This window comes from Artibeus jamaicensis, unplaced genomic scaffold, assembly GCF_021234435.1.
Source record: "Artibeus jamaicensis isolate MK-2021 breed Jamaican fruit bat unplaced genomic scaffold, CSHL_Jam_final scaffold_369, whole genome shotgun sequence".
NCBI lineage: Eukaryota > Metazoa > Chordata > Mammalia > Chiroptera > Phyllostomidae > Artibeus > Artibeus jamaicensis.
The window spans coordinates 20,158,794-20,182,712 of NW_026522042.1; the positions used below are offsets into that span (position 1 = coordinate 20,158,794).

The 23,919-nt window shown below is 37.2% G+C and overlaps 1 protein-coding gene across 2 annotated transcripts in view; it reads left to right on the forward strand.

Moving 5' to 3' along the window:
- Nucleotides 1-23,919, forward strand: part of CDH12 (cadherin 12) — a 352,791-nt gene that overhangs the window by 61,734 nt on the left and 267,138 nt on the right. The window lies entirely within an intron of this gene.

Genomic DNA, 23,919 nt, shown 5'->3' on the forward strand with positions numbered 1-23,919 from the left:
GGTTCCTGCTCTGCTCTTTCTTCTCTAACTGACTGATACATCACAATGAGTTCAAAAACAGTAAAAGACTTTCTGCTAAATTTAAAAATTACACATTTACTTTTATTTTGTTACAATTTTAATTACTTTTATTTTGTTCTCAGTTTTAATTTCTTTAAAAACATCAATAAATACTTTAGAAATAACTTTTAAAAAGAAACAAGTAAAAATATTACTTACATAAAACAACTTAAATGAATTTACTTACTAGTTCAGAACTGGTTTATAAGTATAATTCTTTGTTAACTCCCCAATTCTTGTACTATAAAATTAATAGCAATAATTTACACACTTTCTTTTTACATTTTTAAAACGTTAACATTGCAGATGAGGTACTTAAGCCATTTTATAAAGGAGCAACCTTTAGAACTTAAATATGTATAACTCTTGAGCCAAGCTAAAACACTAAATTATTTTCTTTAAACTGTGCCTGAAAACAATAAGAGACCACAAGTGCTATTTTTAGTTTTAGAAGACAAGGAAGGTCAAGTTGTATTTAAATAACAAATAAAAGTTACCAGAAAGGGAACAAGCCTTTAAAATATGAAATATCTCTAGCTCTATAGTCAAAATCTTCATCCTTCCATATGAGTAATTTTTTTCATCAATGCACATGTAGTGTTTTTTTTTTAACTAAATGTATAGCTTAATAAAATATACTTAATTCTATGATTCTTTCATTCTTTGTTTAAACAACGTGCTGGTATATTACAAAATTATCATTCTATGGAATGCATAGTAGCATATAATGAGACATAAGATGGTTATTCAAATAAATTACAGGCACGTCTGTACCCCAAACTTAATGAGAGTTCATTGCCAGTCACCCATCAGGCCGAGTTTTGTTTTAGCATTACCCGACTACATTATTTTCACCACCCATGTGCTTGTTGTTGGCAATGAGTTCTCATAAATTAGCAATATAAAATAGTACAAGAATAGACTTTATTTTAAAAATAGATGCCACTAATTACAGTGGAAGGAGAATAGTTACGTGAAAATTTCAACTGCACCAACTGCTTCTGGGAAATTGATGAGACAGATTGAGAGGAACAGTCGTCAGTGTGCATGGTTATTTTTTACAATTAAAATCACAAATGTAAAAGGGAACTTATAGTAAAGGAAAATAGTCATTAAATCCAATTGTCACTAATCATTGAGGAAAGCGCAGTAGTATATTCAGTAAATGTTCTAAAGCAGCACCCAGGTTGTCAGAGAGAGAGGGGCAGAGAGAGAGAGAGAGAGGGAAAGAGAGAATATGGATTACTATGAATCACAGAAGAACCAAAAGAACCGATATGATGATTCACAATTATATTGATATTTTACTGTTTGAGCTAAAATAACTCATAGGCATAGTCATATACTATGAGCCACGTGGAATAGAGAAATCTAAATGCCAATTAAAGTACAAAATATGAAAACAAACCTGTAATTCGTGCTGTGTATGATTGCTATCAAGACTATTTCTTCGAGAAGTTCATGAAATAAGTTCTGAGTTATAAGAGGTTCTTAGAAATAGCAAGTGTGCTTTGCTAATCATATTGGAAAGTCAGGTAAGGACAGTTTCACACAGGAACATACTCAAAATTAACACATGTGTAGATTTTAGAATGATTCATAAATTTGTGATTTGTTTTTAGTGATGCCAGCTCATGCTTGGTGATGTGCTAGTGATCATTTCATATTCTCTTACATGCAATCCCCCAAATCATTTGTTTTTACATGGAAAGGATTTCACATCCTAAATGGTACCCTAAATCATAACAGCAGACTCTTTGATTTTTATCATTCCAGTGATGCTTTCAGCAGTCTCTTTTTTTTCTTTCTCTCCAACGTCATAGCTATACGACCCATGTAAATTAGGACTCTGGGATTTAAAACTCAAAATAATTGGCTCTGGCTGGTATGGCTCTGTGGACTGAGTGCCGGCCCAAGAACTAAAGGGTCACTGGTTCAATTCCCACTCAGGTACATGCCTGTGTTGGGGGCCAGGTTCCTGGTTGGAGGTGAGAGAAAGGCAGCCACACATTGATGATTCTCTCCCTTTCTTTCTCCCTCCCTTCCCTTGTCTAAAAGTAAATAAAATAAAATATTTGAAAAAATAAAAAAGTAAAACTCTAGGCCCTGGCTGGTGTAGCTCAGTGGGTTGAGCATGGGCCTGCGAACCACACGATCGCAGTTCGATTCCCAGTCAGGGCACATGCCTGGGTTGCAGGCCGGTTCCCTGCAGGCCAGTTCCCAGCAGGGGATGCACAAAAGGCAACCATACATTGATGTTTCTCTCCCTCTCTCCTTCCCCTCTAAAGATAAATAAATAAAATCTTTAAAAAAAAAAAAGAAAAGAAAAGGCTACCTTCCCTTTCTTGTAAAAAAAAAAGTAAAACTCTAGATATTTGATCAGTATGGCACTACAATGCTAGAAAAATTATTCTGTTGATATGAGTAAAGCAGAAGTTATTGTCAGTGTGAATATGACCTTTTTTATAATATATTGTTTATACATGCATTTCATAGATACACAAACATACATATATACAAAACACTGAAGGCTAACAGAGGCACACACATAGACAGGCACAAGTGCTTTTTTATAACGGCATTTTTGGTCTCAAATATAGAGCTTTGGAAAGGTGCTTAGTGGATATATGTATTGCAGAGTGTCATGATCGCTTTGTTGAGTCCTGACACGCATTAGAAAGATCTGTTTTGTGGGGGGGCATCAGACAGTGAGCTACTCCTGGGCTCTTTGTTTACAAGATTTTCTACTGGATAAAACTGGGAGATGCGCTTTTCCCAGCCAGTCAGATCTTTTAAAGTGGCCACTGCTGCTTTATAGCTCTTCTCCCTCCAAGTGTCTGTGTTGCCGGCTTCCTCACTTCCCAAATGTTCGCACCCATTACCTTCTCTGTGAACTTACATTCCCCGATTCTCCTGCCACCACGTCTGACCTCCCAATCTCATTTTACCTGCTTAGCTTTTCCTAATTTTTAAATCGCTTACCCTCCTTCAAATATGCCATTTAACTTAACTATGCATTATGTTTATTGATTTTTTCCCTTTCTCCCTCAAAGGAAGACCTGTTTTCTGTCTACGGCATCCTCTTATTCCAGAGTACTTAGAAAAAAACAAAACCAAAAACAGCTATTCCATAGTAAGTAATCACTAATATTTCTTGAAAAAAAATGAATGAAAAACATCAAAAGTGATATGCATTTTTAATCTTTTACAAGATGGGAGAGAAAATTCCATCATGTGCTTAGATTTTTAATTTGGTCTATACTCACATTGAACAATGCTTTCATCTTTCATGTAGTCTATTATTAAAATGTTAAGGGACATGCGTTTTCAATGGGAGATTTAGTCATTTTTACTCTCCAGTATTGTACTATTTAAAAACAAAACTAAAAGGCACTTCAGGGTGCTTTTTCCTCCTGTGTGTTCAGCCCTTCATTGTGAGTAACTACTCCCGGTTAAGCAGTCCCTCAGGGGCCACTTAGAGTCACAGGGCTGCCCTCGCAGTCTTTGGGAAAATGAAAGCTTGGTTAAAGACACAACTTTCTTTTATGGCACAATTTGTCGGCTCTTAAGCTGGATCACTCTCTTTGCTGTTTGATATCCTCAACTGAGCAATTTATGACAGATGTTAAGGCCTACTGTCCATTGCAAACAGCGGGTTTTAAAAACTCCATCATCAACATAAGTTTAATGAATAAATGGCTGAAAGCTCAGCAGGTTGGTGGGGGAAGTGCATAGGGGTTTGAGTCTGGCAGCCAGCTTGCTGTTGCTGTAATTAACAATGAAATGTTACATCTCTTGCTTTTTTATGTGGAGACAGGGAAAGCGACTGGGATTATGGAGAGAAATAAATTGACACTGTAGCTTTACAGAGCGTCCACAGCTTTAGCAGCTCAGGAAGTCTCCTAAAGCTGATGCTTTAGGGAGTCTCTCCAGAAAGTATATTTAAAGCTCTAGGCTGAAGATTCCGGACCTTGTAAGAATGAAAAAGGAGAAAAAAAAACATTTTCTTTTATCCCTTCCCTCCTTTCTCCTTGCTTATTTTTTTCTACCCAGCTTCTTATGGAAATATGAAAGATGTATGTAAAGTCTCTCTATTGACTCCCATTGACTGAAAGTCTGTTCCAGTCAATGTCCCAGCCCTCTCAATGGCACAGCCCACTCAGCTCTCCGACAAGGGCAAACGTTCCAATCCCTCTCCCCTTCTCCACTCTTCTGATGGGCCCCACAACCACACCAGTCATCCTAGAAAATATTTTATTATGAAAAGAAACAGCTCTAGGGTTTTCTGAATGAGTGATGCACAGGGCCGCTGATGCCACCGGTAATGGCTTGTGTTTACAGCAAGCTAATAGGTCACAGGTCATCATTTTGAGCCTTGTTCTTTCTCCAAAGCATTGTGTCTGGACACCTTGCTTTTCTCACCTGTGAGAGGTGATGTGGAATCCTGCCATCTTCCAGCTCCCACAATCCGAAGGTGCCATGGGGTGAAAATGGTCGTGCCAGCTTCATGAATTGATGGAAAATAAGTGTAGACACTCAGAATAAGACAAATTATCTGAAGTTAAGGATCTCATAAAATAATAGTTCTATATAATCATTTTTATAATTGATTATAATTTCTTGGTTTTAATTATGTACATTTTCATACTTGTGTCCTGCTATTCAAAAAGTGACTGTTCCTCATCCTCAACTATTTTTCAATTTCAAATTTATCTGAAAACATTGTCTGTGGATAAGAGCAGTTGAAAATGAAGTTAAGTTTAAAAATTAACAATATTTATACTGATTAAAATACTTGATTAGTTAAGCAGACTGACAGGCTTTATTTTATTGGTTTTTATTATTGAAAGAGTATCCACTTAGACATATGTGTGCATAAGTATTCATGTATAAACCCTGCAATGGACTAAATGTCCCTGACTTCCCACCCACCCCCCACCGCAAATTTCTATATCAGAATTCTAATTCCCGATGTGATGATGTTTGGAGGTGAGGTCTTTAGGGAGTGATTAGGTCATGGAGGTGGAGTCTCATGAATGGCATTACTGTCCTTACATGTGGAGACATGAGTGATGTCCCTTGTGCTGAGTGAGGGCATTGGTAGAAGGCAGTTGTCTGTGAATCAACAAGCAGGCCTTCATCAGATGCTATATCTTTGGTGTCCTGGCCTTAGATTTCCCACCACCCAGAATGGTGAGAAATAAATGTTCATTGTTGAAGACACCCAAGCTCTGGTATTTTTGTTATGGTCGCTAAAAGAGACAAAGGCAAATCCATATACTATAAACAATTTAACTCAATAATTCAAATCAAACTGCCTTTATCACATTCAGAATTACCAGTAATTGTTAGTAAATTCATAAACGAGAATTGCCCTTGTTATGACAATTAGATTTATACAGTTTTATTTTATTTGAAATTCACAGGTTGAAAGTCGTCTTTATCTCCTCTGCTTTAATTTGTCTTAACCAGTTTCTGAAACGTCAGAATTGCTACAATTATTCTATAAACTTCTTTTTTTTGTTGTTCAGTTACAGTTGTCCCCATTCCCCCCCATTCTCCTTTGCTCTACCCACCCCACCTCCCACATTCAACACCCCCATAAATGTCTGGACTGATTTTAGAGCAATGTGTGAGCTGTAACTTGAGACTGAAGGGTGCACATGAGACTTCACTAATGCAAACTCTTCATAGTCTGAATAAAACAGTCTGAAAGACAAATTCGCCAGGTTAAATAATTAAAGATACCCAATAAAATTCATTTAAAGACACTGACACTTTCTAGTTATAAGATATTAGTTAAAATAGAGAAGTACCTTAAAAATATTAAACATTAAAAATTCATTGTACTCATTTCTTATGAATGTGAAAGACAATCTTATGTAATGTCAACCTCTAACACTTATGTTAAATTTTGGTTTATATGTTTAGGGTGATCATTGAAGCACTCAAATGAATATAATCATTATAGACTTCTATCAGTTTCTAAAATAGCAACATATTTTCTGGTATATTTGTTTGCTTGAGTATGAAATTTGCAATAATTGATGATAAAATACATTTGACCGAAATAAAAGTCCTCGAGCAAAGCATGAAACAGGAAGCCATAAGTCTTTGGATTTTTTTAAAAATATTTTACTCATTTACTTTTAAAGAGAGGGGAAAGGAAGGAGAAAGAGAGGGAGAGAAACATCAGTGTGTGGTTGTGTCTGCACAACCCCTAAAGTGGGCCCACCTTGGATCCCAACCCAGGCATGTGCCCTGACTGGGAATTGACCCAGAGACCCTTTGGTTCACAGGCTGGTGCTCAATCCACTGAGCCACACCAGCCATAGCAGAAGTCTCTGGAATTTGGTATGATTGGCAGCTGCAAGGAATCTTGGATCTGAATTGCATAGCCGAGCAGGATGACAACTAGGTGTAACTTAAATATCTGCCACTCTCCTTCTTCTTTAATGATCTCCTTCTTTTAGGGTATTTCGGGGTGGGGGAAGTTTTGCCTGGATCAGGCCCTGCGTCTTTGTTTCATGTGTATCTGACTACAATGTCAATCAGCCTGGGGACTTCCTTTTTTTGACTCGGTAGTAGTCTGGGGCTTCTTCATTATTATTTGCCTTAAACTACTGCTGCCTGCTGCCTCCCTGCTGTTGTCCTCAAGGAGCGTGTTGTTCTTTGCTCTCCTATTTACTCACAATACCTCTTCTACAAGGCTGCTGTGTATCAGCTATCACTGAAGTCTGAGACTAACTGAAGGGGAAAAAAATAAGAATATAAAACAGCAACAATTTAAAATTGCAGATGTTTATTATAACTGGCCAAAGTGTCTGAAGGGAAAGAAAATAATGTAAACACAGCAGTAGCAAAGGCACCTCTTTAGGCTTAACTCTCTGTAGGTCTGTCTGCCAAACTCACTTTGCTCTTCCTTTCACTTCAGATATTGCACCATTTCCCTCCAGAGGACGTCTCATCTTCCTCCCCTCCTCTCTCCACTCCTTTTGGGGTCTTTCACTCAACAATCCAATGGGCTCATAACACTTTTAACCAAAGACTTCAATCTCTCTCTCTCTCTCTCTTGCTCATCTATCTATCTATCTGTGTAGATGGGTTGATTGAAACATTAGTGAAAGGGAAGAAATTCTTAAAGACAATATACCTTAAAAATTCGACCAGGCCCTCCGTGGAGACAGATATTTTATATTTTTGCAAACAACAATTTAAATGATTCTTTCTATAACTTTTTGCCTTCTGCCCATGCACATTGATCCTTAAGAAAAAAAAGACAGTTCACAAGGCCTTTCAAGCTCCCTTCAGCATGTAGAAAACCAGCAAGGGATCTGAGATCGCTGTCCCATATTTCTTTATATTAGGCCAGATCTAATTCTTAGGTAGGACTCTCTATCCAGCCAATATTTCTATAAATTAAGAACTTCTTTCCTTTCACTAATGTTTCAATCAACCCGTCTACATAGATAGATAGATAGATAGATAGATAGATAGATAGATAGATAGATAGATAGATGAGCAAGAGAGAGAGAGATTGAAGTCTTTGATTAAAAGTGTTATGACCCCATTGGATTGTTTACCTTTCCTTTGGTCTAGAATATCTGAGAGTGTTTCTTGCAGTTCCATGAAAGGGATGGAGAAATGCCCCCGCATACAGCTGTGGAAATCATTCCCTTCCGATGAGAGTGTACGCAAGGATGGTGGGAAAGAGCCAGGCTCAGGGTCCATCTCACCACGGAAGCAGGTGCCTGGAAACAGTAGCAGAGCCATTTAATCACTCAGGAGAGGCATTTTGCCATTTGGATTCTCAAACTCTGTGACCATTTTGGGAGAGGCATGTAGGAGGGAGAGGTATGTACTACTAATACTAAGAGATAACACTAGTCTACCCTAGCCCATCAACTGTGGACTCAACATGGGTCAGGGCTTTAGTCAGGGCCACAGAAGTAATCGCCTACAAAACCAACATACATGACAAACCGGTAAAGAAACATTCCCTGAGTACAGTAGCGATGTCTAATAAATTGGAAAACTAATATATAATCTAAACACAGTAGTCAATGCTAGACTCCAAATTCCTACATTCCCAGTGTCCTAAAAGATAGTTAATGTTTTAAAATTTACATAGATGCTCTCAGTTAAAACATATATCAACACAGAGATTTGTGTGATGATCATAGTTGCTTTATTAAGATTAGCCTAAAAGTAGAAACCTCCCAAAAGTTCATCATTAACTGAATGGCTTGATTGGATCAAATAAATACAATGAGTGGGTGTTACTCATACAATGAAATATATTCACCCATAATAAGGAACTAAGGACTCATATACTCAATGATATGGAAAATTCTAAACAATTATGCTCATATAAAGAAACCAGAAACAAATTATTACACACTTATAATACCACTTATATAAAATTTAGAAAACATGAATCTTATCCATTGGGATAGAGTCTAGGTCGGCGGTTGCCTGGTGTCAGGGGCTGGAAGGACAATGGAGAACTTCTAAGTTCATTTAAATTTATTCTTCTAGTTCTCATATTTAAGATTTTAAGTCTAAAAAATTTCCCCTGATAAAAGTATGAAAATAATCCAAAGCTTTATTTTTAAGTTCTTACTCTACTTTGTTTCTCAGTGTCTTCTGTGCAAATGTCTTTATGTAATAAATGACATGAATTGTTTCTGCTTTCATGATTCGTCCCACCCCATTCTCAGGTTCATTCTTACTCTTTTACTGAAACTTACCCAAGGGCAAAAGTCACTAGTGGGCCAACATTTTTCGTGATTCTCAACTTTTAAAGTTAGTAACTGCCTTTTTAATTGCTTTTTAATTTTTTTATCTCTTTAGAATATTATCCATCCTCAGCTTAAGATTTCTGGCTGACTTAAGATTTTGGGTTCCTTCTTATGTCTGAAATTGTCTTTCTGTAATCTCTCTGCTCAGCTTTTCAAATACCTCCCTGAATCTAGAATTCTACCAAAGTTTTATTTCTCATGTTCTTTTTAATATTTCCAGGGTAATGCTTTCTAAATACTTACTTCTCATTTAATTTTGAGCTTGTCCTGATATTGCACATAAACTCATCATATCTCAAATGTAACATATAGCATCTTTTACCCAAAACACCTTGAATCTCAAATTTAAACTTCAGCCTATAATTCAACTCTTCACTTGCATCTATTATGCCACTTATTTTAGTGAAATGCCAGGATTTCCACTGGACTGTATCTTTCCCATCCACCATATATCTGTAATTGTTCTGGTAAACAGTTTATGTTTGCAATTACTATAATACAGAAGTGTTCCATTCTTGTTTTCTCTAATGTGTCCTACACATTACTGCTAAGTTACATCACTAAAGCACAGTTTGCATGTCTGATCTGCTTGCCAGTTTTCAGTGGCCATCAGAAAATTTCATTTGAATCAGACAAAAACAACTAAACAATTATTTCTTGAAAACTGAGAATCAGCAAGCGTGAGCTGATGGGGAGGCATGAAGAGATCAGTGAGGATGCCCAGTATCTTTAACCCAACATTCAAAGAGCTTCTCATTTTCATTTCAACCAGTGCTTGTTGTCAATGTTATTTCCCACAGATTGCTTCCAAGCACTCTTTGATTAAACCCATTGAAAGAATTTTGCTCAGAACTTGCCCAAATTTATTTTTTTTGGCCGAGGTTTCTCTCACTTTCCTAAATAGTGCTAATAACTGCAATCACAAACATTTTAAGTATCATTCATAGAGTCCATAACATAGATTATTCTTCCTACCATTTTGCACCCATGCCTGTATTTCACCTTCATGGTACTACCATAAAGCAGGGTCTGTTTTATCCACTTTACAGTTGAAGAAATGGAATCTCAGAGGTGTTCCCTAAATTGCTATAGTCATGCAAATAGTAAAATTGAGCTAGTTGGGCACATACAAACCCCTAACACTTTTCACAGGGATACACTGCCCCATTAGTGTGGTACATTTTCCTTTCTAGCTTTGTCATACCTGGCTGATGGGCTTCAGCTGGTAGGAGTATCGGCCCATAATGAAAAATCTGCTGGTTGGATTCCTGGTCAGGGCACATACCTAAGTTGTGGGTTCCATTCTCCAATACAGGCACGTAGAGGAGGCAACCAGTTGATGTTTCTTTTTCACCTTGGTATCTCTCTCTCCCTTTCTCTTTCTTTAAAAACAACAAAAAAAAAATGTCCGCTGGTGAGGATAAAAGAAAAAATTAAATCTTTACTCTTTTCAAGTTGGAAGTTATTACACCTCATCACCTTGAACAGATTTTGCAATGTAAACTTATTTTATCCTTTGTCACTTACAAGCTTACATCGTAGTCATCTGTGCACAAGCTGTCTTTACAAGGTGCTAATAATTTGAGGCAACGATGATCTCTGTGTATCTTAAAATCCACATTTACTCAGAGGAGGTAGCAAATATTTATAAGATAATGGGATATACAAATATGCATACTTCTGGACTACTAATGCATTGATTTAGAAAATTTACTTGAGAAATTAGTGAAAAGTATGCTTAACTGCTTTTGTTCAAAAATACTTATTGTTGTAAATACTAACACCTCTTATAAATTTCTTGAACTGCAGTTCTCACTGAGAAAATTAAATAAGAAAAATCCTTGGTGAGAGATTATCTGGGAGGAACAGGTGTAAATAAATTTAAAACACTGTTCAGTTATTTCTATTAATTATATTTTACCATAATATTAAGTTTATGTTTATAGTGAAGTGTATGTACTCATAGGAGGATGTATTTATTTCTCCAGAAGAATTGTGTGTTAAAAATAAAGGGATGATACTTTATTTTTGTCATTTGTGTGAAACAAGAGATATATTTAAATGTATAAAACAATACCTATATTTAACAGAAATAACTATATTCTGCACATAGTTAAATAAAATAAAAACTATTTGGGCAATTTCTCATGGGATTACACTTTGCTTGATTGACAAAAATAAGTCTGCTATGTAAATTTTTCAATTTAAGAAGAGGGTGCATTATCTTATTATTATTATGTACCCTCAGCACCTGCTGTTTCTATAAATTCCAAGTGCAACATCTACTTTGTCCCTTTCCTTTTCTAATTGGCAGTAGGGAAATCATTTCTGGTCAAGATCAGAAGCTCATCTGCCCATCTAACCCTGAACATCAATCTAACAAAAGAGCAAATGCATTAGCATCAGAGTCATGGTTAATACATACAAAGGTCCAGTGAAGAGCAATGATATACTTGGACTCCTCCATCAATCTCTGGCAGCTCAGAAACTAAGTGTAATGAGCAGTAGGTCACAACCTATAGCTTTCATCAAGGGGCCCCCTAGGGATGGCAGGTCATTACTCTGAGTCAGAAAGGATCCCTGCGTATCTAATTCTACAAGTAAAACAAGATTCAGACATACAATCACAGCTTATATAACCTTAGTGATATCTCATTTAAAGGTCTTCCCAGAACCACACGTGGCACTATGGATTCCCACACTGCAGAACGATGCTGGCCCACACTAAACAACACACCCTTGTGTGACAAAGCTTTCCCAGGCTGAGAGTCATCCGTGTAATGATATGTTCAGGAAATGTAGGAATGAATTTGAAGTTTTGGAGTACATAGAAAATGTGAAAGGCATGAATAGTGCTCAACTTTAAAGTTTTGAGGGGAAAATATAACATTTAGGTTAATATTAACTTAATATTATGTGGTTCAAAAACCACTAAAGTTATTGTTCCAATTTTTGTATTTAAAACTTCTCTTGAAATATTCTTGTTTATTTAATCACTTTACCTACCTTTTTATTCATTTTCAACATCCCTCTCATTTTTCATAGTCTTCCCTTTAAGTGGGCTTATTTGAAAAGGCCCAGCATAATCTTTTTTGATAGGTTTAAAAACAATATATGTAAATTTTTGTGAGTATTCAATACTCTACCCACATAGAGATATTTTTTAGGACATTTTATCCTCTTCTGTAAAATTAGCCAGAAGTTTCTCTTTTAGCACACATTCTTTTGTTCATTCTTTGTTTGATTGCATTTTGTTTTTTCAGTAGCTCATCTTTTAATGCTGGAATGAATCAGAGTGTAGGAAACATTAAGTGACCTGTTTCAGCCTTTATATAATGTCACTAAGGATATCAGAAAATGGTCATTTCTGTAAGATCTTGGCAATCAGCTGTTTGGCATTTGCAAACCTTGTAACCAAACTTTTTGATGTTGTTGCCACTTCTGCAAGGGATGAGGTGGAAGTAGGGGTGAGGCTGAAGACAGAAGAGGCTGCAACTATTCACTAATAGAGTAATTACCTACTTTATAAATAGAATAAATCCCAAAGTGTTTCAAATATACACAACAAATAAGTAACAGCAAAGAACATGACACTTTTAGAGTACAATCACTTTTCTTGATGTTTATTGTTTTTTATGTTATGAAAAACACACAAGCAATGTATATGCAAGATAAAGTGATGTCTAAAAATGGTTTGTACACCTTTATATGTGTATGCCAATGACCTTCTCAGGATGGATAGCGTTTCTGTCATTCTTTTCACCTCAGACCAAAGAAGGATGTGATGCAGCCAGTAGCATTTTCTTAGTGCTTCCTAACACCTAACAATAGAAAATGAGGTGCGCAGCAGAACACATTAGTTTTTATTTCTCTACAGGACGGACAGAAGGGCCACTTAGGGAGCTGATGGCTCCAACTTGCCTTTAATAGGATCTAGTGTCCCGGTGACCTGAATGGCTGAGTGCACTTCTCTGAGTGCTGCACTGAGCGCCAATGAGCAACTTGTAGTCTGTGGAAAGTGAAGTCCATTATTTTAATGTGGGTAAATGTTTACTTGTATATATGCAGGTCTATGCATACTTTAATTCCATACAAGCTTTATTTAAACCCATGGTGTCTTTTACTTACAAAATTTAATGTAAATTTTGGAAAATATAGTTTGACAACAGAAAAGCAGCTTACAGAATTTCTTTCCCCAAAACTGAATTAAATAAACAAATTATTATTTTTTAAATATCCCAATAAAATCTGAGGCTAGCACTGACCAGTGTGGCTCAGTTGGTTGTGTGTCATCTTACAAAGCAAAAGGTCACAGACTCCATTCCAGATCAGGGCACATGTTGGGTTTTGGGTTCACTCCCAGTTGAGGTGTATACCAGAGGCAGCCAGTCAATGTTTCTCTTTCACTTGATGTCTTTCTCCCTCTTTTTCTCCCTCCCCTCCATTCTCTCTAAAAACAAGTAAAATCTGTAAAAAAAAACTGAAACTAGAGAAGTGTCAAGCTTCTGATGCCAAAATTCAAGAAGTATCTACTAGACTGAGTATGATTTTGAAATAAGTTGAAAGAACATTCAAGAAGTCAACAAAGTGGTTTTCTTTGCAGAAGGGCTTGTAGTTTGACAGAAAGAACAACATCTCAAAAACCTTCCTGATCTTTTTGAACTGAGGATACAAGCCAGGCATGCTGGTGGAGGGGAATGATTGGGGTTTATTTACTTGGAACTCATTTCAGTGTGAGTACATGAAAGTTCAGGTCCAGGAAAAAAAATTACTGAAGCATTCTCCCACGGACAATGGTAGTAGAAATAGAATAAAGTGTATGATGAACCACTTTATAAGCTGGATTATAGTAAACACAGAAAAAGATGTCTAAGCAGGTCAAGGCAAAACAAAAGAAAAAAATAATATAGCTATAGCAAAACTCAAATCTTAAAAATATAAATATTTTGAAAAAAATTACCAACATATATGCAAGCAGGGAGACACATAAACCTCACACAGGAATAAACAATACATCCTTTTGAATATACTTGCTCTCTTTTCTTCTTCTATTATTATTATTATTATTATTATTTTATTTGAAGGAAAAGAATGCAATAATAAAATTACTAATAGAAGCTTCAGATGACCACATTTTATGTACACTGAAGATCTAAATAAATATCCCAGGTACCTGTTCTGAAGGGCATAGTCACACTGTTACCAAACCAAAGTGGGGGTTCAGCTGCCCCCACCAGTCACAGGCGAATTCTGGAGGTAGAGGTAAGTGAGAAAAGAGAGGTCTTTATTCAAATGCTGCACAGTCTGGAAGAATGGCAAACTCTTGTCTCAAAGCCCATCTCCTCTGGAAAATCCAGAGCAAAACCCAAACCACCCTTAGCCAGATGAAAGCCAAGGCAGCATCCAGAGTTCCTTCTCCCATTTTAAGTAGTGTCCCTTGGGAACTGCAGGTAGCCATTAAGTGGTCATGCAGGCAGCTCAACTTTCCTCCTAGCCACTGACAGGCCTCAGACTCCCTCCCTGAAACCTGTGTGGGGGTCCGGCACCACAAGAAGGTCCTACAAACATATCAACCCTTACGTTCACATGGTGGGCAAGAGATCTGTACCTTCCTTCCTTTGGGTGTATATTTGCCTTCTCTTGTGGGCTGGACCAGGGGCTTTCTCAGCCAAACTGCTGCATGCTCTGGGAGGGTCGACTCTCCCAACCAGTCCCTTCCTTTTCCCCATGTAGACTGACTGGTTTCTTCCATACAGCACCTTTCCATACCACTCTGACTATACCACCTGTTTGCCTTCCCCTCATCCCACTCCCAATCAGGAAGTGGAAGGGGGTAGGTGGGCTTCCCCCGGCCCCTAGTCCAACTCACTAGCCTCAAATGTGCTGTGTGCAATACTTCCTCCTGTTGCCATCTTGGCCTAGGATGCGGATTTACCAGCAGACTATCTATATCAACACAAGATCTAAAGTAATGAGGAAAAATTAAAAAAGAATGCCCCTATACATTCTATGAGCAAAGAACAGACCTACTTAGAAGTACACCAAGGTGAAGGTCACAGCCATGGAAAGAGAAGCTTAAAAAGACCAGTAGAGAATGTTATTTACATATTAACTAACTGAGACAAAGTAGGAGGAAAGCAACATAATGAAAAAGAAGAGTCTGTTCTTAAAAAACAGATTCCAAGAAATCAAATACCCACTCCACTCACATAAGCATATCCCCCCCACTGTCCACATCCCCAACCAGAGTGGTATGCTTATTGTAACTGAGGAATCTGCATTATCAGCCAAAGTGACAATCATTACCACCTGTCCTTAATTTATATTGCGCTCCACTCTTAATGTTGTGAGTCCTGTGAGTTTGGACAAATGTATTCATCCTTATGGTATCATGTAGAATTTTCGTTAACCTAAAATCCTCTGTGTTACACTTATTCACTTTGCCTCCAAACTCTGGCAATCACTGATCTTTTCACTGTCTCCTTAGTCTTTTTCTTTTCCAGAGTGTTGTATAGTTGGGATCGTACAACTTTACAATTTGGATTCTTTTTTTAGTTACTAATATACGTTTAAGTCTAGTTGATTTTTGATGGAGTCTTTAGGGTTTTCTATGTACACTATCATGTCATCTGCAAACAATGACAGCTTTACTTCCTCCTTTGCAATTTGGATGCCTTTTATTTATTTTCCTTGTCTGATGACTTTGGCTAGAACTTCCAGTACTATGCTGAACAGAAATGGTGAATGTGGACACCCTTGTCTTGTTCTTGATCTTACTGGGAAGGCTTTTAGTTTTTGCACATTGGGTATGATGAGATACCCCTTCACACCAGTCAAAATGGTTATCATAAACAAATCAACAAACACCAAGTGCAGGCAAAGTTGTGGAGAAAAGGGAACCCTAGTATACACTGTTGTGGAAATGCAGACTGGTGTGCTGACTGTGAGAAACAGTATGAAATTTCCTCAAAAATCTAAAAATGACCCTGGCTGGTGTAGCTCAGTGGATTGAGCGTGGGCCTGCGAACCAGACAATCACAGTTCGATTCCCAATCAGGGCACATTCCTGGGTTGCAGGCCAGTTCCCTGCAGTCCAATTCCCAGCAGGGGACGCGTGAAAGGCAACCATACATTGATGTTTCTCTCGCTCTCTCCTTCCCTTCCCCTCTAAAGATAAATAAATAAAAAATTTTTAAAAATCTAAAAATGAAACTGCCTTTTGCCCTGGCAATTCCATTACTGGGATTACTCCGTAAGAACCCTGAAACACCAATTCAAAAGATTCTGTGCACCCCAAGGTTCATAGCAGCACAATTTACAATAGCCAAGTGCTGGAAACTGTCTAAGTGCCCATCAGTAAATGAGTGAATCAAAAAGCTGTGATACATTTACACAGTGGAATACTACACAGCAGAAGGAAAGAAAGAGTGCCTACCCTTCACAACAGCATGGATGGAACTGGAGAGCATTAGATTAAGTGAACTAAGTGAGGAGGGGAAACACAAACACCATGTGATCTCACCTATAAGTAGAAACTAATCAATAAAACAAACAAGCAAGCAAAATATAACCAGAGACATTGAAATAAATAACAAACTGACAGTAACCAGAGAGGAGGTGGGAGAGGAGTAACAGGGGAAAGAAGGGGAAGGGTGATCAAAAAACATGTATAAAGAACCCATGGACAAAGACAAGTGGGGGTAATACTGGATGTGGGATGTTGGGTTGGGTAGGGAGGGAGGAGGAGAGTAAGGGGGGAATAAGGACAACTGTAACTGAACAATACAAATAAATAAATGAGATGCATTTATGGTTTCTCCTTACTTTTTCATGACTTGATTGCTCATTTCTTTTTAATGCTCAATAATATTCTATTGTCTGCATGTCCGCAATTTATTCACCAACTGAATGATGTCTATGTTGCTTCCAAATTTTAACAATTATGAAAAAAATTATATACTCATATAATGCTTACACGCTGCTTATGTAAGCATTTTATATATGTATATATATAATGCTTATGTACACCTATATATACTTTTGTAAATATATATATGGACTCAAAAACCAAAAAACCTGTAAGTTATTTATAAAAAAGTGTGTATTCAGTCTTACATGTTTAAACTTCAGTCACTTTCAAAGTCCTCTCCATTTTAAGTAATACACCTATCAAGATGTTTATTTCATTGCTCAAAACAGTTTTTGAACTTGTCAGTTTTGATGCCTTTTAGTGCTTCTGCCATTTTTTGTTTTGCCTCTTCCACATCAGTGAAGTGTTTCCCTTTAAGGATTTTTTTTGTCAGGGGAAACAAACAAGTCACTTGGTGGAAGATCAGATGAACAGGGAAGGTAGTGCAGAGACATCATGCTGTTTATCGTCAACACTGCTAAATACTCAATGCTGTGTGGGCAGTTGCCCTCAGAAATCACCCATTGTGAAATGGGCAAACCGACTGAAAGAGTCTTCAAAGAAATTCACTGAAGCTGAGTGCAGCTTCTCACAACACCACCAGCTGCTACACTGATACAGATGGGTCCCTTCTGTGGGGGGAAACCTGCATTACAGGGGCACACCTTTCAGAAGATAATTCAGTTTTGGGGGGTGTCCCCCTCTTACGTACATGTATAAGCATATATATGCGTATATATACATAGTTAATGCATTGTTGGCAATACTTTTATTTGGCATTGGGAGTTTCAGCTAATAGAATAAAAGTTATAATTGTTTACTACAACATTGAAGAAAGTAAAATATCTCAGATCTTCCCCTTGATTTTCTAGAGGTACAAAAATAATGAGTCAGTAAGAGAGGCTTGTTATATTGTAATTTTGCTCAACAAATGTTTATCTTTTTGAAACAAAGTTTTTTGTTCAAATGCAAACTGGTATCCACTTTAATGGAATTTAAATTAGCATCCTTTTATTTAGAGAATAATACCAATGCTTAACCCCCAAAAGTTGTAACCTCCAAGCAATGCAGGCACTCTGATATGTAGTTGAAGTTATAGTTATTTAAAAATTAGAATGTATATCACATTTCTGGTTTTTCCTTATAAATATTGGCTCTATTTTGTGTGAAGAAATGAAAAAAAAGATAATCAACGCGTAATGGCATGTAGAGATAGGTAGTCACTTTGGCTATGAAAACATGAAGAACTGTAAGAAGAACCTCTAACATATATTCAAAGTCAATTTCTTCTTTCAGTGAAACTTAAATGAAAAACTTAGCAGTATTCAGCATCTGTTCATTGGCAATATGAGCACACTGAAAGCAAAGATAATTTCAATGCTCACAACTTTATACCAAGAAGAGAGGATTTGCAGTTCAGAAAGATTTCATATTTGCCTTCCTCCTGATATCCAGATCTGCATCTAATGCACGTGGACTTTATTGCTGTTTTCGTTAGAAACCCGTAAGAAGTAAAATGACAGTCCTACTTCTATCTTCTCATTCCCATTTTCTTCTTCTGATTGTTTTCACTGTCAACACTCAACAACAATTACAACTCCCCAGAACAGAACATTTGGTCGTGGCCTAACTGACAACACTACTTCACACACAATTTCCCCTCTCACCAGATATGTAGCCTCTTTATATGATCATGGGAAAAGCAATTAGGATGACTAGTGCACGATATTTCTTAAAGAAGCTGCGTTTGACATGCGCGGAGATAATGATGTAGAGGGTGGAGAAGAGAAGAGGAAGAGATTAACACAAAGTAGATGGAAGTTTGTGGATAGGCAATGACAAGAGAGAAAGAATATTGTTTGGAAGTAGAATGGTGAGTGTTCCTTGACATATTAGGATCCCAGAGAATAAGGAAAAGGGGAAATTTGAATAAAAAAATTGTACTGTTTTACTTTTGACTAGAGTAAATTTACTATTGAGACTTTGGTGTCAATTTTTGTTTTTAATTTTTAAATGCTTTTTATTGGGAGTCCTCTGCAATGCTTTAATTATGAAGTGGTAGAGGTCTAGGCCAGACCACAAGAGATAACTGACTTGTAGACAGGTGGTGAATATAGACATCAGGTTAATAAATGGATCTGAGAGATATAGAGGCCAAGTCAACAGTCTGGGTACTGGATAGGAATTATAATTGTGGAAGAGAAAATAGGGAACAATGATTCAATTAAGCTTAATTTACTTGGGTTCTGTCATGTATGGCTTCTTAAATGTAGGTACCATTCATCTGAATGGGCATCAGAGAACTAAGTGTGGATGCAAAAAAAAGAATTTGGTTTTTAAACATCTGTGCCTTTTGTTTCTATCTATGCACACATACTAAAAACTAGCTTGGCATATCTGATCTATGTTTTTTAGGAAAGAATTAAAGAAGCTACAGAATGATGGCTTGATTCTGCATGATTTGGAATTGGGGTCCCTGGTATAAATAATTTTTTCACCATTTTCTAGATGTATAACTTTGGAAAACTTATTTAAATTACTGATACTACTATTTTGCTATATATTACATCAGGGTAATTATGGTACTTACACTTATTAAATTATTATAAGAATTGACTGATTTAATATATGTAAAATCAGGTATATAAAATACTCAATAAAGGAAGCTTGCTGTTATTGGCATTAATATTAAAAATACTCTTATACGAATTAGTATGCATATGTGTCTACCTTTCATCCTGTAACCTCCTCAAGATCAAAAGTTTTGTTTCATTTATCTTTGTTCCTCTAGTGCACTCCAGCACTTAAATATTCATTAAAATTTATGAATTTAATGTGAATGATATTTTCAGTCATCGTTTCAGAACTAGGTTACGTCCAAGTTTTTAAATCAAGGACTAATCATCTGTCACAAAGATAGACTTTCTTAGGGAACAGACAGTCCTTGTGTTCTAAAGCACACATTCCAGAACTTGATTCTGTGCTCTCATTCATTAAGGACTTTTACATATTACTTACGTTACTTAAAACAAATAAGCTATACAGACTCTTCCTTAAACTTCTTTCATGTATTTCAAAGGTACTAAAATAATTTAGATTACACAAGTAGCTCAATATTATTTTTATAAAATGTGGCTTCCTTCTTATATCCAGATCTGCATCTAATGAACCTGAACCCTGGCATAAATATTAGGGTGAGCTTATTGTGTATCAGTGGTGAGTTCCTGGCACAGGGAGGCTACCTGACTTGAGTGAGTTGACCAACTGCCTCAAGGCAGACACAAGCCTAGAATAACTCCTGTCTCTAACTCCATCATAACATATTTGTTTTTCACTTATTCTTGACCCAAAAATAATCACATCAAGTTTCAGAGAGAGGTAATGCTGGATGCTGCAAATGAAGGTTTTGTGATGTCTTTCTTATATGTCAGCTGTCAACTCCTACTTGGGTCATCTGAGCCAGGCCTTAGGAACTGAAAGGGCCAGGACACCTATATAGCCATCAGTCAGCATCAAGGAATAGCAGTGAGTCAGCATAGGTAATTATGTTATTCATTAGTTTTTATTGATGTAGGTTTGATATCAGTAACAATCAATCAATAGCAATGGCATTTGGAAACTATCAGTAACAATATTACATAAGAGAATTGGGTGATAACAAACCGGACTCCCAAGAGTGTAGGTCAAGTCCTGTGCAGAAGACAGCCAAGTAGTTGGTATATTTCCAAGCAGAGTGAGGGGGTCAGGATCTTGGTGGAGTGCTTTCTCCCTACATGGAAAGTGCAAGACATTTCAAGTTGATTTGCATCTAAAGGCCTGTGTTTATACACTCTTGAGTAATGCAATGTTGTGTCAGCTTTTGATCAACCCATTTTATTTTGCACAGTCTGGGTCGGCACTTGTGGTTTGTTGCTCTATTGCACATGTGCTTATCTGAGAGGATGGTGTTACCCTTCAGATAAGCGCATGTTGTTTACCACGTTGTACCACACATGCTGGAGGGATTGCATTTTCCCTCTTACACTCTGTTCGATTACACATGTCCTAAACATGACTCCCCTCGATGTCATCTGAGTTGACAGGACTGATACAATTTTACTTCAGGCCTTCTCTCCACACTGAAGAAACCATGAGCATCAAAAATGAGTGGTGTGGATTCTCCAACTGAGCCGAGAATGAAGAGGATGTCAGTTACTGTATCAGTCACCCATTGTTGCTATAACAAATGATCACAAGCCCCAAACACCACTCATGTATTACCTCACAAATGTGAAGAGCAGAAATCCAGTGTGGCATAGCACCTGCTTTGCTCAAGGTATCTTTGGGTTAAAAAGTATTAGTTAGGGTGGCATTTTTATTGGGCTCACATTTTTTTCTTAAACTCACTAATTGTTGGCAGAGTTCAGTCCCTTGCAGTTGTTGGACTGATGTCCCTATTTCTTTGGCACACACCCCCCTTTCATTGAAATGCCATCATTGGAATATACTATTCTAGTGCTGTGGACCTGACCAACCCCACTGCCATTACCTTTCAGGCTTTCTTTTCTGCACTAAGGCAAAGAAAAATCTGTTTTAAGGGCTCATATGATTTGATTGGCCCTGCCGTTATAATTCAACATAATTTCTTAATTTAAAATTTTACTGATCAGTAACTGGATCACAACAGCAAATTCTTTTTGCCATGTAATGCAACATATTTATGACCATGACACCAGGGGGGTAAAAGTCATGAGAGCCAAAATTCTGCTAATCCCATGCACAACCCAAGGTTACAATAACAATAAAAGGCAAATGGTGCCGTGCTTGATTTCAATTTGCTGCATTTCTGATTGGCCAAACAACCAACGGCAAATATTTGTCACCCTAGTATATAGCCAATTTATATAAATTAAACCAGATATTTTATGAACAGAAGATACAAACAGAAATACAATTAATGGTAAAAAAATTTTCCATGAAGTTGATGACAATATGATACCCTTATAGCTACTAATCTTGTAATGTAGGTTCTGGTCTTATTATCATACCTATATTTGAAACTGAGTAGAAATATATATTTTTAACTATGTAAAAGTTCTAAAAACATTGAGAATAAATCACAATTTTAAAATAAAATTAGATCATCTAAGGATCAAAGCTGTATGCCATAAATGTAAGTTATGGAAACAGATAATGTGATTTTGTGACTAAAATGCATAGCTCAACAAACTGTGTATAAAAGGCAGTCCTAGGAGATAACTGAAAGTACTGTTGTCAATATTATCAAGAGCATTAAGACTTGATAGGGTCTAAATGCTATCAGATAGGATCTATGTAAATAAAAGAATGTTTATCTAGATGGTTTAAAGGGGATGCAGACTATCCTGGGATTTCCAGCCTGAAACCAAGATATAAATGTTAAGCCTCTTTGTTCCTGGATTGTTGGCCTCAATATTGTTCTCCAGAGATTTGCAGTTGCTACAACAAAAAGGGGATGCTTCAAAGTCTTCCCTTCTTTGTTTTCAAACCCACTGGGTTGCTTCTCTGGAACTCATTTTATAGTTTATTCTTACATGAGAGGCAATCTGCACACTTTTATTTCTCCCTTTAAGAGACAGATGATGTGGAATATTTATTAATATCCTGATTTTCTTTTGTGTATCAATGTGAATGAAAAAAAATACAATGCACCTTCAAGTAAAATGCTTACACACAAGAAAATTTCCTAGGTGGAAACCACAACGTTACCAAACAGTAACAGTAACATGGGGGGTTGCTGTCCACCATCCATAGGCACTTTCCAGAGGAGGGGGTTTGGTGAAAAAGAAAGGGACTCTTTTATTAAAAAGCTACACAATTTTGGAGTCATGGCAGGCTTCTGCCTCAGAGCCCATCACCTCTAGAACACCCCCCCCAAAAAAAATAACTCTGCCAACTTCTGCCAGGCCAGCCCGATCCTAGGCTGTGCCTACAGTTCCTTCTCCCATTTAAAATACCTTCGGGAAATGCAGGAGGCTGCTGCATGATCCTCCACGTGGATGCCTTGAGGAATAGAAAAAGAGACTGCCTTTCTTCTGTTTAAATCTTCCAGCCCATAATTCCATGCATCCCAGAAACATGCAGCTTCTCAAACTGTCCCATCCTGTATTCGCAAGTCTGTACCTCCCCTAGTCCCGTCTCCAGAAGTGATTAGGTAGGTTTTTATTCCCTCCATCAATCACACTTGCCAGCCTGCAGCATCTTTGCCAGGGGGTAGGGAAATCTATTATGTAGGTGATAACTTTTTACTGTCGCCTCAGGCGAACTCTTCTTACAGCTCCTCCCTTCTTCTCTCTGGTGATCTGATCAGATTTTTCTGTATCAACAATACTGCTTTTCCCCCCACATTGAGCAACAACACAAAATGAAGAATACTACTTCCTTTTTTAAAACAACAAATGGTAAAATGTGCAGCAGTTTTCATGACAACTGTTGTTACATGCTTTTTTTCCTCAGTGTAACAAATGAACGACTTAACAATTTTTAAAAATTACCTTTAGAGGGTTTTTTTTTTGGTTGTATTTTCTATGGTTAGTAATGTTTTATAGGTATAAACAACTGTTTAAGGTATAACCAAAGGCCAGACGTGTATGCCCTGAGTAAAAACTAAAGATATATTTTATGTCATTAAGAAATAATCATAGAGAAAAATAATACATTTTTAGATGTAGGAATAGCACAGAAAGCATGATTTCAATTACACACTCCAACCAAGAGAAAAAAATTCAGGGAATTTGAAACAATGGAAATTCAATGCAAACATTGACCTCAGGAGGTAGACTGGGTGAGACACCAACTAGTAAAGAAGCCTAACAAAAACCCAATACACCTGTTGCCTGCAAGAACAAAGGGCTGTTGTGCTAACTCTAAATCCCTGGGGCTGGGTCCACCAGGGAAGCTGGAATGAAGAGGTCCTCCTGTGGTAACTGAAGCCAGTTGCAGGAGATGCCACTTATCTCCTTGTTGGAGTGGAAGAAATATCTTTCTTACTTTCAACTTGCCCTTTGCAGTTCCGATTGGCTGAAATCAGGGAGGCCGGCCAACTGATATCTTCCTTATAAATCAGCCTGCATTGCATTCCAGCCAAAAAGTATTAGAGCAAGACCCAGTCTGAGAACCAAAGAGCCATGT